The following is a 14,493-nucleotide window of genomic DNA, read 5'->3' as shown; positions in this document are numbered from 1 at the left end:
CAGTGTACTTAGTAGCCAAGAAAACTTTTTGAAATCTGGATATCATATACGTAACTTTCAGGCATAAAATCCAGATTTCATACATCTATGACGTACATATCAGTGTAGGATCTCCTAAGCTACATCAAACTTTCTTAGGGGATCAGAACTTTTATGGAAGGTTAAATGGGTAAATGGAAATACCATTTACCCAGAGCTGAATTACAACATACCTTGTCATCATCCCCTACGACAAAGAGATTGCGACACTCATTTGGCTTTATCTGCATGACCTTGATCAGGTTGCACACCTCAAGCCCTTCACGCATCTGTTGCAGCATTGGTGTGCGTTTTGTGGTCACATGCAGTACGATAGCCCTTTCAAAAGGAATATAATACATTTTATGACAGCCATTTAAAATTATGATGTCAACTGAAATTTAGCCATAACACTGATATTTGCATGATATAATGATAAAACCCTTTCAAAGCCGTCAAAGATTTTGCAGCACAAAACCTTGATCGGCTTCAAATTTCCTGCTTAATGAATGAACATTACTGCATGGCTTAAATCAACCCAGTCGCCAAGAAAAAACGTTGACGGTGTACGTTTCCATGAACACTGGATACGTACTATTACAACGTAAAAACAGCGTGTTATACCTACAGTATCCACGCGTGCCGCTCTGGAGGCGGGTTTCGGGGTTTGGGTTTCACGGGTTTCGCGCCAGATTGTGGACACGATTGTTGAGGGGGGGGGGGGGGGGGGGGGGAGAGGTACACTGTTGGTGACGGGGGGGGGGGGGACACGTTTGTTGAGGGGGAGGGGACACGTTTGTTGAGGGGGGGGGGGGACACGTTTGTAGGGGGGGGAACACGTTGTTTGAGGGGGGGGGGCACGTTTCTTGAGGGGGGGGACACGCTCGACAACGAGAGTTGGTTTTTATTGAACGCTCGACAACGAGAGTTGGTTTTTATTGAACGAGACTTCAACAACAGCTGCACGAAACGATGGTCACGTCACTCTCGGTGACGGTGTCGACAACAATGAACACACGAACAATGTTAATAGAACAACACACAACCACATAACATCCCGAACCCATCAACCGCACTTTATCCTAACAACAAAACAAGTTAACAAAAGCCCCATTTGTCAACTGACAACCCCAATTCCCAGAATCCCCCGGGGCTCCGGAACACGGCGTAGCTTATGTTAATCTTTATTATCTGAATGGGAAATGCAATATTTTAGGGCAGATACACCATTAAACGCGTTTCTAATGACATTTCTAGCGAAAAATGTACATTTTCCTTACATAATCTTCAGTTAGTGAATGTGTATGATCTTTATTAATCTTTATTATCTGAATGGGAAATGCAATATTTTAGGACCGATTCACCGTTAAACGTGTTTCTAATAACAATTCTAGCGAAAAATATACTTTTTACTTGCATAATCTTCAGTCAGTGATTGTGTCTGATCTTTAGTTTTATAGTTATTAGGATTCGATCGGCTCGCTCGCATGTTTCAACGTCAGGTTGTTAGGCTGCTTTCGCTAAACTAGCAGCTCACGTGCTTCCTGCGTTTGTGTTATTAAACTGTTACTTTATGTAACTTTTAATGATATCAACTTGTTAGAAACACGTATATCTGAGAGGCAACCCAGTCGCCCAAAGCATACGTTGACAGTGTACGTTTCGTGAACACTGGATTACGTCGCATTTCAACATAAAATAGCGTGTTATACACACACACACACACACGCACACGCACGCACAGACACACACAGACACACACACACACACACACACGCACACGGTGCATTTCGCTGCTAAAACAACAACAAAAAAATATTCCCTCAAATATTATTACTAAAGAACCGTTTTCCAAAGAACGAAATGTAAACCAATGCATTCTGAATGGGAGTGTTTCTCCGATTTTTCCATGCTACACAGAACGAAATGTAAACCCATGCAAATAAAGACTTCATGGTCATAATAATTTAAATATCATTAATCTCCTGAGTGTGTTGGGTGGTATTCTATTTTTTTCAACGGGGCTGGTGCCGTCTCCTTTTGACCTTTTGACCCCAGACTTCTGGGGGAATAGCTGAATCAATTCATTAGTCAATCAGAAGCATGTAAATATCTTCCCGGTGGCGTAGGAGAACGAACAAGGTGTCCTTCAACATCTACGCTTCCAGGCGATTGCAACGGTGCCACACATGAGCATATTCGAACATGTTTAATGGTAGTAATTAGCTGTCGAAATTGGAGGCCTTAATCAATAATGAGCAGCTATTGATTTGCTTCCCGATAAAAAATTGTGACAAATGACATGTTATTTAGCATCTACACGTTGAGCTGAGTCCAATGACACCAAGCATGACACTCTAGCTAATGGTAACATGTATTTTACATGGTACACCTAGGTCTAGGACATGATCTCGGTGTAGCAAGAGGGCGAGCTTGATCTCATTGGACTCAGCTTAACGTGTAGATGCTAATTAACATGTAATTTGTCAAAAATCTCCATCGGGAAGCAAATCTATAGCTGGTCATTATTGATAAAGCCCTCCAAAATCGACAGCTAATTACTACCCCGAAACATTCAAATATGATCATGTGTGGCACTGTTGCAATCGTCTCGAAACGTAGATGTCAAAGGACACCTTGTTTGCCCTGTTGCACGACCGGGAAGATATTTTCATACTTCTAATGGATTGATTCATATTTTAAGGTTCTCGGAGTGAGACTTTAAGCGGCTGCAGCAGAAGTGTTGAGACGAAAGATGATATCAAGACATTAATAGAATATTCCCATTCACATTATGATTCTTCGTCATAACATCCGACCAAACATCCTTTACATTCAACGAGCGAAGATTATGAAATTCCAGGCCCCTCCTTCCTGCACTCGGGGTCCGACCGGGCCAAGTTTCGGTGCGGGGGTCCCAGTTAGGCCCTAGAATATGGTATTCAAATTTCAGGGCGGTAGGACCTTCCTATCTCAAAAACTGTTTTTCCACCACATTCTGAACCATTAGGTCTCGCAGGCAACACTTCTGAAGGGGCTTTGTCCAAATGACAGTCCATTTGGGAAAACTTTTTTTCGCTATGGGCTGGAACTACAAATCTTGGATATGTCGTTCTCGGGGCCCCGGGAAATGTGTGTAAACATTTTAGCATCCCTAGCTATCTCGAAAAGGCCGGAAAAGGGGCGTGACCTCCAACAGTACAGTCAATGTACATAAGACAGAGGTTAGTTTCTAGGCCCCATTTTTTGCGGGATGGAGGTGTACATTTGTGGCTTAATGTGTGTAGACACAGCTGGCCTGTGGCCACGTCTTTGAAGTCTGGGGTCAAAAGGTCAAAAGGAGCCGGCACCACGCCGCTTATGAGATAACAAAAAGTGAATCTGTATTTCTCTCATAACATTTTGTCATTATTGAAGAGAGGCCTGATTCTCAGATATGCATGTTGGACTGTTAGGGTATAGGTCTGGGAAGAACTTCAGGCCAAAATCTTGCAAGCGAGCCACTGGGTGCAGGTGCAACGAGATGGAGCACTTGCTGAGTCATTTCCTGTAGGGCTGGAGCCACAGGTTGAAGCGTATGCGTCCTTTGAAACCCCCTTTGATATATAAGAGACCCCAAGGTACAGTTTACTTAAATGTTCTCGCCTCAGTCACCTATTGCATCACTTCCTTTAGGGCTTCGGCCTCCTAATTGATCATTGTAGTATAATTGAATGCCCTCTTTCATATTATATGATACTTCCACCACTGGGACGTGGCAACAACTCTCCAAATCCATATGGGGAGGGGGGGGGATGCTTTTGGACAGTAGGGGTGTACACTAGACATAAATAGGAAGCAAACTCAGGAGAAGGAATGACCTCTCACAAATATTTATTGAAAAAATTGTTTCAAATAACCCTGCCTCGTTAAATCAATGAACTTGGTGTTTTGCTTTAAAAAATAGGTTATAGAAGAAGTCTAAACTGCAGAAAATAAAAACATCCAAGCTGCCTTTTAAGGATACCTCGGAATATCTGTCTATTTTTTAACCATCGGACCCCAGTTTATGACAAAAACAACACAATTTACGGCAGCTCCTTTGCCGCGTGGTTTTTAGAGCCATGTAAGGATTAGAGGGGGCGGTCGATAGCAACCACCATAGCAACCATGACGGTCAAGTGACTGGATGCAGCCCCGTTGAAAAAAATAGAATACCACCCAACACACTCAGGAGATTAATGATATTTTAATTATTATGACCATGAAGCCTTTATTTGCATGGGTTTACATTTCGTTCTGTGTAGCATGGAAAAATCGGAGAAACACTCCCATTCAGAATGCATTGGTTTACATTTCGTTCTTTGGAAAACGGTTCTTTAGTAATAATATTTGAGGGAATATTTTTTTGTTGTTGTTTTAGCAGCGAAATGCACCGTGTGCGTGTGTGTGTGTGTGTGTGTGTGTGTGTGTCTGTGTGTGTGTGTGTGTCTGTGTCTGTGTGTCTGTGCGTGCGTGTGCGTGTGTGTGTGTGCGTGCGTGTGTGTGTGTGTATAACACGCTATTTTATGTTGAAATGCGACGTAATCCAGTGTTCACGAAACGTACACTGTCAACGTATGCTTTTGGCGACTGGGTTGCCTCTCAGATATACGTGTTTCTAACAAGATGATATCATTAAAAGTTACATAAAGTAACAGTTTAATAACACAAACGCAGGAAGCACGTGAGCTGCTAGTTTAGCGAAAGCAGCCTAACAACCTGACGTTGAAACATGCGAGCGAGCCGATCAAATCCTAACTATAAAACTAAAGATCAGACACAATCACTGACTGAAGATTATGCAAGTAAAAAGTATATTTCTCGCTAGAAATGTATTAGAAACACGTTTAACGGTGAATCGGTCCTAAAATATTGCATTTCCCATTCAGATAATAAAGATTAATAAAGATCATACACATTCACTGACTGAAGATTATGTAAGGAAAATTTACATTTCTCGCTAGAAATGTCATTAGAAACGCGTTTAATGGTGTATCTGTCCTAAAATATTGCATTTCCCATTCAGATAATAAAGATTAATATAAGCTACGCCGTGTTCCGGAGCCGTGGGGGATTCTGGGAATTGGGGTTGTCAGTTGGCAAATGGGGCTTTTGATAACTTGTTTTGTTGTTAGGATTAAGTGGGGTTGATGGGTTCGGGATGTTATGTGGTTGTGTGTTGTTCTATTAACATTGTTCGTGTGTTCATTGTTGTCGACACCGTCACCGAGAGTGACGTGACCATCGTTTCGTGCAGCTGTTCCGTGTTGAAGTCTCGTTCAATAAAAACCAACTCTCGTTGTCGAGCGTTCAATAAAAACCAACTCTCGTTGTCGAGCGTGTCCCCCCCCTCAAGAAACGTGCCCCCCCCCCCTCAAACAACGTGTTCCCCCCCTACAAACGTGTCCCCCCCGTCACCAACAGTGTACCCCCCCCCCCCCCCTCAACAATCGTGTCCACAATCTGGCGCGAAACCCGTGAAACTGTTGGGAAAAATAACCTGCTGAGTACATCACATGTACATTATAAATATAGCTAACTCCTACCCTAGCCTGATGAGCACATCACATGGACACATTATAATATAGTCAACTCTTGCTCTAACCCAACAACACAAACATGATAATATATAGTCAGGTCAAGGCCGGAGCTGAAGGCCCCATCTCCCAGGCAGGCAGATGGTGGACACTCAGACAATGCACCAGTATCATCTCCAGAACGGGAGAGCCACATTAATTTATCACACAGGAGACATTTTGAGAGCTCTTCCCCGTTAGGAGGAACCAAGAGATACCTCTGCCCATACTAGGGGCCTGAGAGCCACATTAAATTATCACACACGAGACACTTCGGGGGGGCACTCCCCCGTTTTAATTTATCACACCAGAGACACGAGGAACTCTCCCCGTTACGAAGCTCTCTCAGGGCCTGGGAGCCAAAACACACAGAACCGCACACACCTCAAACGCACACACCTCATCGAGAGGAGGATACAGCATAAGACTGCATCACACAGGGACTCTTCACCTTCTTCTGAAGCAGACCTTCCACGGAGGCGAAGCTCCAGACGAACCATCAGCGCTGATTAGGGACTTAGACATATTCGATTTCTCACGCTTTATGACTCTGTATAACCGCTGCCACTTTACTTAATAAATCCAAGGTCCTCGTGCCGATAGACTATATTACCTCTCCGTCTCATTTTATCTGGTCCAGTAGCTAGACAGACCGTTTTTCCCCACAATTTGGTGACCCCGACGGTGGTATTTTTTCTGAAATTGAACCGCAACTGGGAAACGAGAGACGGAGAGCGGCACGACCTCGAGACCCCGGAGCACCGGACCGATTCCTGCAGTCTCACCTCGCGTACGCCCAACAAAAGGTAGGCAGAACCTGTTGATAAAATCCAAACTCTGCATAGTTATATAGGAATCACATTAGGAGGTGAGACTGTGAGAGCGGTTCGCTACGGGATATCTCGTGGGGACGAATAGGACTGCATCCCAGCATTTCCCCATAAACCCGATTGACCCTGAACGCGTGACACATCGAATATCGGCTCGTTGCATGGTGAAAGAATACCCTCGAGACCATAGGGCCTATAAGAATCGGGCATAGTGATACAAGACTACCGATGGCCAAGTAATGGATGTGTAATAAATACACCTATGTCTAAAGGGGGTTAGAGTCCCTCGGGGGGGGGGGTTAGAGTCCCCACCTATGTCTTAAAGGGGGTTAGAGTCCCTCGGGGGGGGGGTTAGAGTCCCCACCTATGTCTTAAAGGGGGTTAGAGTCCCTCGGGGGGGGGGGTTAGAGTCCCCACCTATGTCTTAAAGGGGGTTAGAGTCCCTCGGGGGGGGGGGGGGTTAGAGTCCTCACCTATGTCTTAAAGGGGGTTAGAGTCCCTCGGGGGGGGGGTTAGAGTCCCCACCTATGTCTTAAAGGGGGTTAGAGTCCCTCGGGGGGGGGGGTTAGAGTCCCCTTCTTTGTTTGTGTATTAAATAATTCTATGTGGTAAGAAGGTTAGAGTCCTTTATCAGGGTTAGAGTCCCTTTGCAGAGGAAACGGTGCCTAGGGCACGAGTGACACACAGAGAGACAGTGGGTGTATGCGCGTGAGAGAGAGAGAAAGGCTGTGAGCGACTCCGTGTGTGCGCGTGTACGCAAGAGGTGATGTTTCTGTGTGTGTAAGAGGCTGTGAGAGACAGAATGAAAAGTCTGTTGATATGTTTCTGTGTGCATCTGCGAGAGACAGAATGAGAGAAGTCTGTTGATATGTCTCTGTGTGTGCGTTTAGAGGAGACAGAGTGAGAAAGGCTGTGTGCGTCTCTGTGCACGTGTAAGCAAGAGGTGATGTTTCTGTGTGTGCGTTTGGAGGAGACAGAATGAGAAAGGTCTGTTTAGGTGTGTGTGTGTGTGTTTGTGTGAAAGGGAGCGAGAGAGATAGCAAGGAGAGATAGCAAGGAGAGATAGCAAGGAGAGCTAAAGACGGAGGACGATCGAGAGGGACCATTTTCCCTCTAGACAGTTGGAGGTAGCGATAGAGTGCGTGTTTTTCTAACAATGAACGGTTGTTTCAGGACCACGAGAAGGGGCTCTGTATGGTTTTCAGGCCCAGAGTGTAATCCCCTTTCCCATATGTGTAGTCCTCCCATTTGAGGTCCCCGTCCACCATATTTGAAGTCCTCTACTCCACCTCATGTTGTAGTTCCCCTCCCTAGAATTGTATGGAAGTTAAAACCTGTGAGGGTGTTTTGGTTCGGCCTGACGAGGCCTGTACCAATTTCGGTGGTCAGCTTCGTAGTTTTGTGTATATAGAAATTTGGAAAGGGGGAGCAGTATTAAGTTATATATCCGGGAATTAATCCGGATATATAGTGCTTATATCTAAGCACTTTGAGATTCTTGAATATAAAGTGCATTATAAATAAAATGTATTATTATTATTATTATATATATAATAAAGTGAAAAGTTATTTGTGAATGAAGGGACAGAAGGATCTTTTTGTGTGTGAGAGATAGTTATTAGGCCTTGTTCCATGATGGAGAGTTGAGGATGTTGCATTCCAGGCTTATCTGTTAACGGTCCTAGCTGCTGCTTGACCCTAAGGGGAGCGAGGAAGGGTGAGAGAGAGAGAACACATTTCCCCCCCCATTTGTCGAGCTACACCATTCAGGCAGTACAGAGAGACACACTAACACACAGTACAGAGAAAGGAAATAGAGTGTGTTCAACTGAAAGCGTGTGGTGGCCATACGCCATAAAATACCACATATCCAAGGAATGCAGGTAGAGCTCTGTTGAGTTTTCAGGCTTTGATAAATTTGTAGTTCCCTGTCTGCCATGTTTGAAGTTCCTTGTAGTCTCTGTCCATAGGTTTCACCTGAACAACCCCTCTGCTGGCCGAGAAAAGGAACTACCCATGGTTTCTCTCACACCCAGCCCCCAGAGCACGCTCGCTTTCAAGGCGTTATGGCCGCACCCACATTCCACCCTTATCTGTTGTCTTGCACCAAACAGCACCCCGTACTGAGGAGGGAGAGAGAGCGTGTTCTCCCGAAGGAGGGAGAGAGTCACAGGGAGACACGCAGCGGATATTCACATTATGGCTAATTTGTTTTTCTTTAAGTTTAGTTTTAGTTTTGTTTTTTATTAAGGATGATGAACATCCTGACACAGTTACCATTCAGGATGAAGAACATCAAAGTTCATGAGGAGGTTATAAGGACAATAACGTTGATACTTTAATAGGACAACAGTGATGATAATCTAATGCAATTGGACTAAAGAAGGTGTTGCTATTAACTAAGTGATTCATATTATTTTCACACAGGAAAGAATAATTGAATAAATATGGATATGATAAAGAAGGAGAATAATAATAAAATAAAATAAAGTAATCTTGATAAACTGTACAAGTAGGACTACACCTATTAAAATATGGGGTGTATCTCTTTGGTCAAGGATGACAGGTGGATTGAAGCCACATCTGCTGGGAAGGGGTCCTACATGCTATGTTGTCAATTTGGATTCGGAAGTAGTGGGTTTACCTTTCAAATGCCACTACTGCTGCTGCAACACTTTAATAATTGTAACTCTGATAAATGACTTTTTGTTTTATAGTTTCCCTGAGGTGTATTCATTACGCACACACACTTGGCTGCATAGGGCAGATGGGGCTGAAGACTCTGTCTCCATCCCTCCACTTTGCGATCTATACCACCATATAGGTGGGGATTGATTGTATCCCAGGTACGGCATCCTGCAGCGAGCCAGTATGGAAGGCTGGTTAGCCAACGACGGGTAAGATCCCACCTTGACACCCGGGACGACCTAAGGCAGGCACAGTCACGATTACTTGGCAGAGTCGCTGTGGGCACTGGCTCACTTGATCATGAAGTGACGAGCTGCAACAATCATGGGAAGTCCCGTCTGGGGTGTAGGGTGGAGGAGGAACAGGAGTCAGATATGTCAGCTCTGGCAGCAGAGGTGGTCTTGGAACGGGGCATGTCGCGTTTTATTTTATTTTACCTTTGTGGTATAGAAGGCCACTAACGCATGTACGTTTTTCGGTTTAGTGCATGACTTTGGAACAGCGTGGTCTCCGGCGGCTGATGGTAAACCCACCCATATTGGGCTTTGGTTTTGGACATACTGGTTTCGATTTCCCTTCCCAAAAGATTGGTTTTAGTTTGCTGATGGTTAAGGTTAGACGTTTCGACGTTGGTTGCACCAACGGCGTTCTTAGATTTGCTTATCATTTAATGTGCATGGTTTTGACCATTGCCCAAGGGGGGAGGTATTGAGGAGAATTTTAAAAATATATATATATATATATATATATATATATAAAAAAATAATAATATAATAATAATAATAATAATAATAATAATAATAATTAGAAAACAAGGTTTTTCTTCACCATACTTGCAAACAATGATTGACATCCAGCTAAATGAGTGTGAAATATTTGAAAAAACAGTGTTCAACAGATGGGTGGAAGCAGTCCCATCAGAAGACCAAAATGCGGTTACGGTAATCAAGGTTCTGACTAGAGAAGTCATGCCAAGGTTTGGAATTCCGTCACAAATTAGCTCAGGCAATAGGGCAGCGTTTATTCAGAAAACACTCAAACAAGTGATTTAACATCTGCATGTCAAACAAAGATTAGGCTGTGTCTACATTCCTCAAACCACAAGGTATGGTGGAGAGAGGAATGGGACGCTTGAGACGAAGATTAACAAAGTTAAATTAGAGTACTAAATTAAAGGACTAATGCACTACGGTTGACACTAATGAGTTATCGCATGAAAACTAACAGAACGACGCATCTAACCCCGCATGAAATGCTTAAGGGTCGACCCATGCCTTCACCTAACATTCAAGGGTCCCAAAAGGGACTTCCATTAGAGTAATTAGAAATAGAATTAAGGAAAATATGTTTGAACATCTAACTGTTGTACATAAGTTTGTAATTCCAGCAAGAGAAACACAAAGTTCCAGGGCCAGAGGAGGAGCCAGATGCAGACACGCCCGGAGCCGACGAACTACCCAAGAATGATGCAATCAAATTTTGGCAGGGTTTGAATCAGTCCTGTTTTGGTGGTCCACTATTAACAAAAATGTTGATTGGATAAATAATATATACTATAATCAGCAACGTTTTGTCAATTTTTCCACGGATAAGGTCAAGGGACTATATAGATATAGATATGCTATTGGCAGAGCACGGAGGGGTGTGTGGGATGATGAAGACGACATGTTGTACTTTTATCCCCAATAACACAGCACCGGATGGGTCGGTGGCCAGGGTGCTGGCAGGGTTACAGTCCCTCAGATTAGATTTGGCAGAGAGCTCCGGCATTAATGACCCCTTCACAGGATGGATGGAGAGCCCAATGAGCGATGGGCGCTACAGGTGCAGCAGGTGCCATCCAAGCTTACCTGGGGATCGAGTATACACCGGAGAGTTTGGACGAGGGACCGCCAGAGGGGCCCGACCTGATCCGGCTGGAGAACAAGATGAAGCTCGGGGATACACACGGGCGAGATTCCAGGGGCCTTGATTGCCCGTTTATCAGATGAGGTCCTGAGCGCAGTTGAATAAAAGGGTCTAATGCTCAGGTGGCGCCTTGCGACCACCTGCCCGTGATGACGCTCAGGACTATTCCGTGGTTTCAGTTGTTCCCGTGCCCCGGGCCTACCCTGAATACCCCATGCGTGTGATTGCTTATTGTTACACGACCAGTTAACTCCTCCTCACATCCTTAGTGTGTGGTCATCTAGGGATGGGTTGAGGGGGATTGCCATTCGTTGTGTACCTCATATCTTTCTGATATTATTATTATTATTTAGGGACACGTTTCAGGGTTGCATTTCTTTCCTGTGATTGTTATTGTGTAGTGTTTGTGTGATTGTTGCATTTTTGTTTATATCGTTATTGTTTACTGGTAGTTTTATTGTTGCATTTTGTTGTTGTTGTTATGGTTTGGTGTTGGTTTTGTTGTGTATCATCTGCTGCCAGTATTGTTGGTATTGTCTGCTCGCGATGTAAGGCCGGGGTGGATGCCACCCCCTAGGTGGGGTGTGTATGGCATACCCATGTCTGAAGCATGGGTAGCGTTTCTCCCACGTGGTTTCCCCATACACCAGGTCCAGCGAGTTGTTTTAGTCCCATGCTCATGGTTGTTTGTTTTTATGATCATTTTGCCTTCTTTCTGTTATTTCTAATGGTGTTATAATGGTAGTCCCGTGCTGGAGTCCTATCCCTCGTACCCCAAATGAGTAAAAGTCGTCTTGCGACGACTTGAGGGGGATATGTTGGGAAAAATAACCTGCTGAGTACATCACATGTACATTATAAATATAGCTAACTCCTACCCTAGCCTGATGAGCACATCACATGGACACATTATAATATAGTCAACTCTTGCTCTAACCCAACAACACAAACATGATAATATATAGTCAGGTCAAGGCCGGAGCTGAAGGCCCCATCTCCCAGGCAGGCAGATGGTGGACACTCAGACAATGCACCAGTATCATCTCCAGAACGGGAGAGCCACATTAATTTATCACACAGGAGACATTTTGAGAGCTCTTCCCCGTTAGGAGGAACCAAGAGATACCTCTGCCCATACTAGGGGCCTGAGAGCCACATTAAATTATCACACACGAGACACTTCGGGGGGGCACTCCCCCGTTTTAATTTATCACACCAGAGACACGAGGAACTCTCCCCGTTACGAAGCTCTCTCAGGGCCTGGGAGCCAAAACACACAGAACCGCACACACCTCAAACGCACACACCTCATCGAGAGGAGGATACAGCATAAGACTGCATCACACAGGGACTCTTCACCTTCTTCTGAAGCAGACCTTCCACGGAGGCGAAGCTCCAGACGAACCATCAGCGCTGATTAGGGACTTAGACATATTCGATTTCTCACGCTTTATGACTCTGTATAACCGCTGCCACTTTACTTAATAAATCCAAGGTCCTCGTGCCGATAGACTTTATTACCTCTCCGTCTCATTTTATCTGGTCCAGTAGCTAGACAGACCGCTTTTCCCCACAAAACCCAAACCCCGAAACCCGCCTCCAGAGCGGCACGCGTGGATACTGTAGGTATAACACGCTGTTTTTACGTTGTAATAGTACGCATCCAGTGTTCATGGAAACGTACACCGTCAACGTTTTTTCTTGGCGACTGGGTTGCTTAAATTACTATTGACCTGTACATAATTCATCCATAATGTAATATTACTCCTATAGTTAACAAACCTTAATATGCTTTCCTTATGGTCAATGTTGATTTGACCAGTGTAGCCACAATCCAGGATTTCTTCAACGTAGAGGGACAGGTCAGATGCATCTTCAATCTAAAATAATGATTTAGAAGCAAAAATAATCAAGCTTTCATTTGTTATGTATTCACAACTGTTATTTTATACATCTACACTGTCATACATATTCACACATCTCACACATTTACCATTATTGGTTTACAGCTATATCAGATACACTTTTTAGTGAGGCTAGTCTGTCAGTCGCTTGATGTCAACAGGAAATAAGCTATTGCAAGAAACTAACTTATTGATGAATTGGAATTTAGTAAACCTTAGGATATATTGAGATACTGCCTAACACAGCTGCAACATCGTTTGCAAAGTTTTAAACTTGGATCACTTTACTTTGAACTTATTCTATGTACCATAAACATCTAAAGAGCGCAAACATTATGGAAAAATATTGGCCTCATTAAGATGGCTTGAAGAGATTTACCCAACGTACCGTTTTGATTAATGGTGACAACTCTGTGTCATGCACACCATCAGTTTTAAGGTTCCCAGTGACGAGGTAGTGGTAACACCACTCCTGCATAAACCGTGGTGCTGGTCTTCCTTGGGCAATGCTCACACCGAATATTTCACCCGCAACTCTGGATGAAAGACAACAAAGAAATTGGCAATTATAAGTACTAATATTGACATAACACCCCAGCTAGAAGACTTATCTCAGGTGCTTACTTCAATTTATGCATTACCTCTATCATCTATTGTCACACATACACTGAAGGAGATTATACCTTTAAAATATGACTGAATATTTAAAATAGCTGGTACATTTCAAGCCCTGTTCTGAATGTTTTTCTAACAATTTGCCATGAACATGAAAGTTTGAAAGAAAAACAGATTGAGGCACTGACTTCCCCTCTAGGCAAACTGTAAAGGACCCCAAGTATCATTACATATTTTCACTCATGAAGGTATTGCAAAGGTGTCCATCAGATAATAACAATAATCAGTAATTATAAGTTTTAGAAATAAGAATAACATACTTGAACAGTTCATTGTCCAAATCGTTGGGGGAATACTTGGGAATACTTGAATACTTTGCCCTTCTCACTTTCGCCTTCAAATAGTCGCTTCTCGATCCCAGCAACCATCGCTACAGCCAAAAACAAATGATAAAACAGCATTAGACTAGCTGGGGGAAAACATCTAAAAAACAAGAATTTAGCCAAATTTTTCTCAAGCTCTGACCACTTTGATACTGTGTCCTGCAGAAGCCCACAGGCAGTTATTGGTATAATGGTATAGCAACTGTGAAAATTTTTATTTCAGCTATTCTACAACATACTCATATCTGCTAAATTAATGATGAAAGCATACTACTCACTGGACAGGAACTCTTTTTTTAGTGCTCCAGTGTCAACCCCTGGTTCTCCCAGGTAGGAGACTTTCAAAGGGTTCACTGGACCGCCATTCTTTCGACGCTTCCAGAGTTTAAGGCTACGTTTACACGATGACGGTCTGAATAGAAGACGCAAAAGTGGCGTCGCGTCTTCACTTTTTATTCCGCGATTAGACGAGCGCTTTCGGGAGGAAATCTGCGTGCATACGGTGACGCAAAAATGTGTGGAATTCAATTGGGTATGCATGCCAGGCGGC

General features: G+C 43.8%; 1 long non-coding RNA gene across 1 annotated transcript; it reads right to left on the bottom strand.

Annotated features, from left to right (window-relative positions):
• Positions 1–216: 216 nt before the first annotated feature.
• Positions 217–14,093, bottom strand: LOC132461086 (uncharacterized). The gene is made up of 4 exons (XR_009526512.1): positions 13,881–14,093; positions 13,334–13,481; positions 12,824–12,921; positions 217–357 (listed from the first exon to the last, which is right to left on the bottom strand). It is a non-coding gene; the product is annotated as an uncharacterized LOC132461086 (long non-coding RNA).
• Positions 14,094–14,493: the final 400 nt, after the last annotated feature.

This window comes from Gadus macrocephalus, chromosome 7, assembly GCF_031168955.1.
Source record: "Gadus macrocephalus chromosome 7, ASM3116895v1".
Taxonomy (NCBI): domain Eukaryota; kingdom Metazoa; phylum Chordata; class Actinopteri; order Gadiformes; family Gadidae; genus Gadus; species Gadus macrocephalus.
This window is presented reverse-complemented; position numbering and strand designations above follow the sequence as displayed.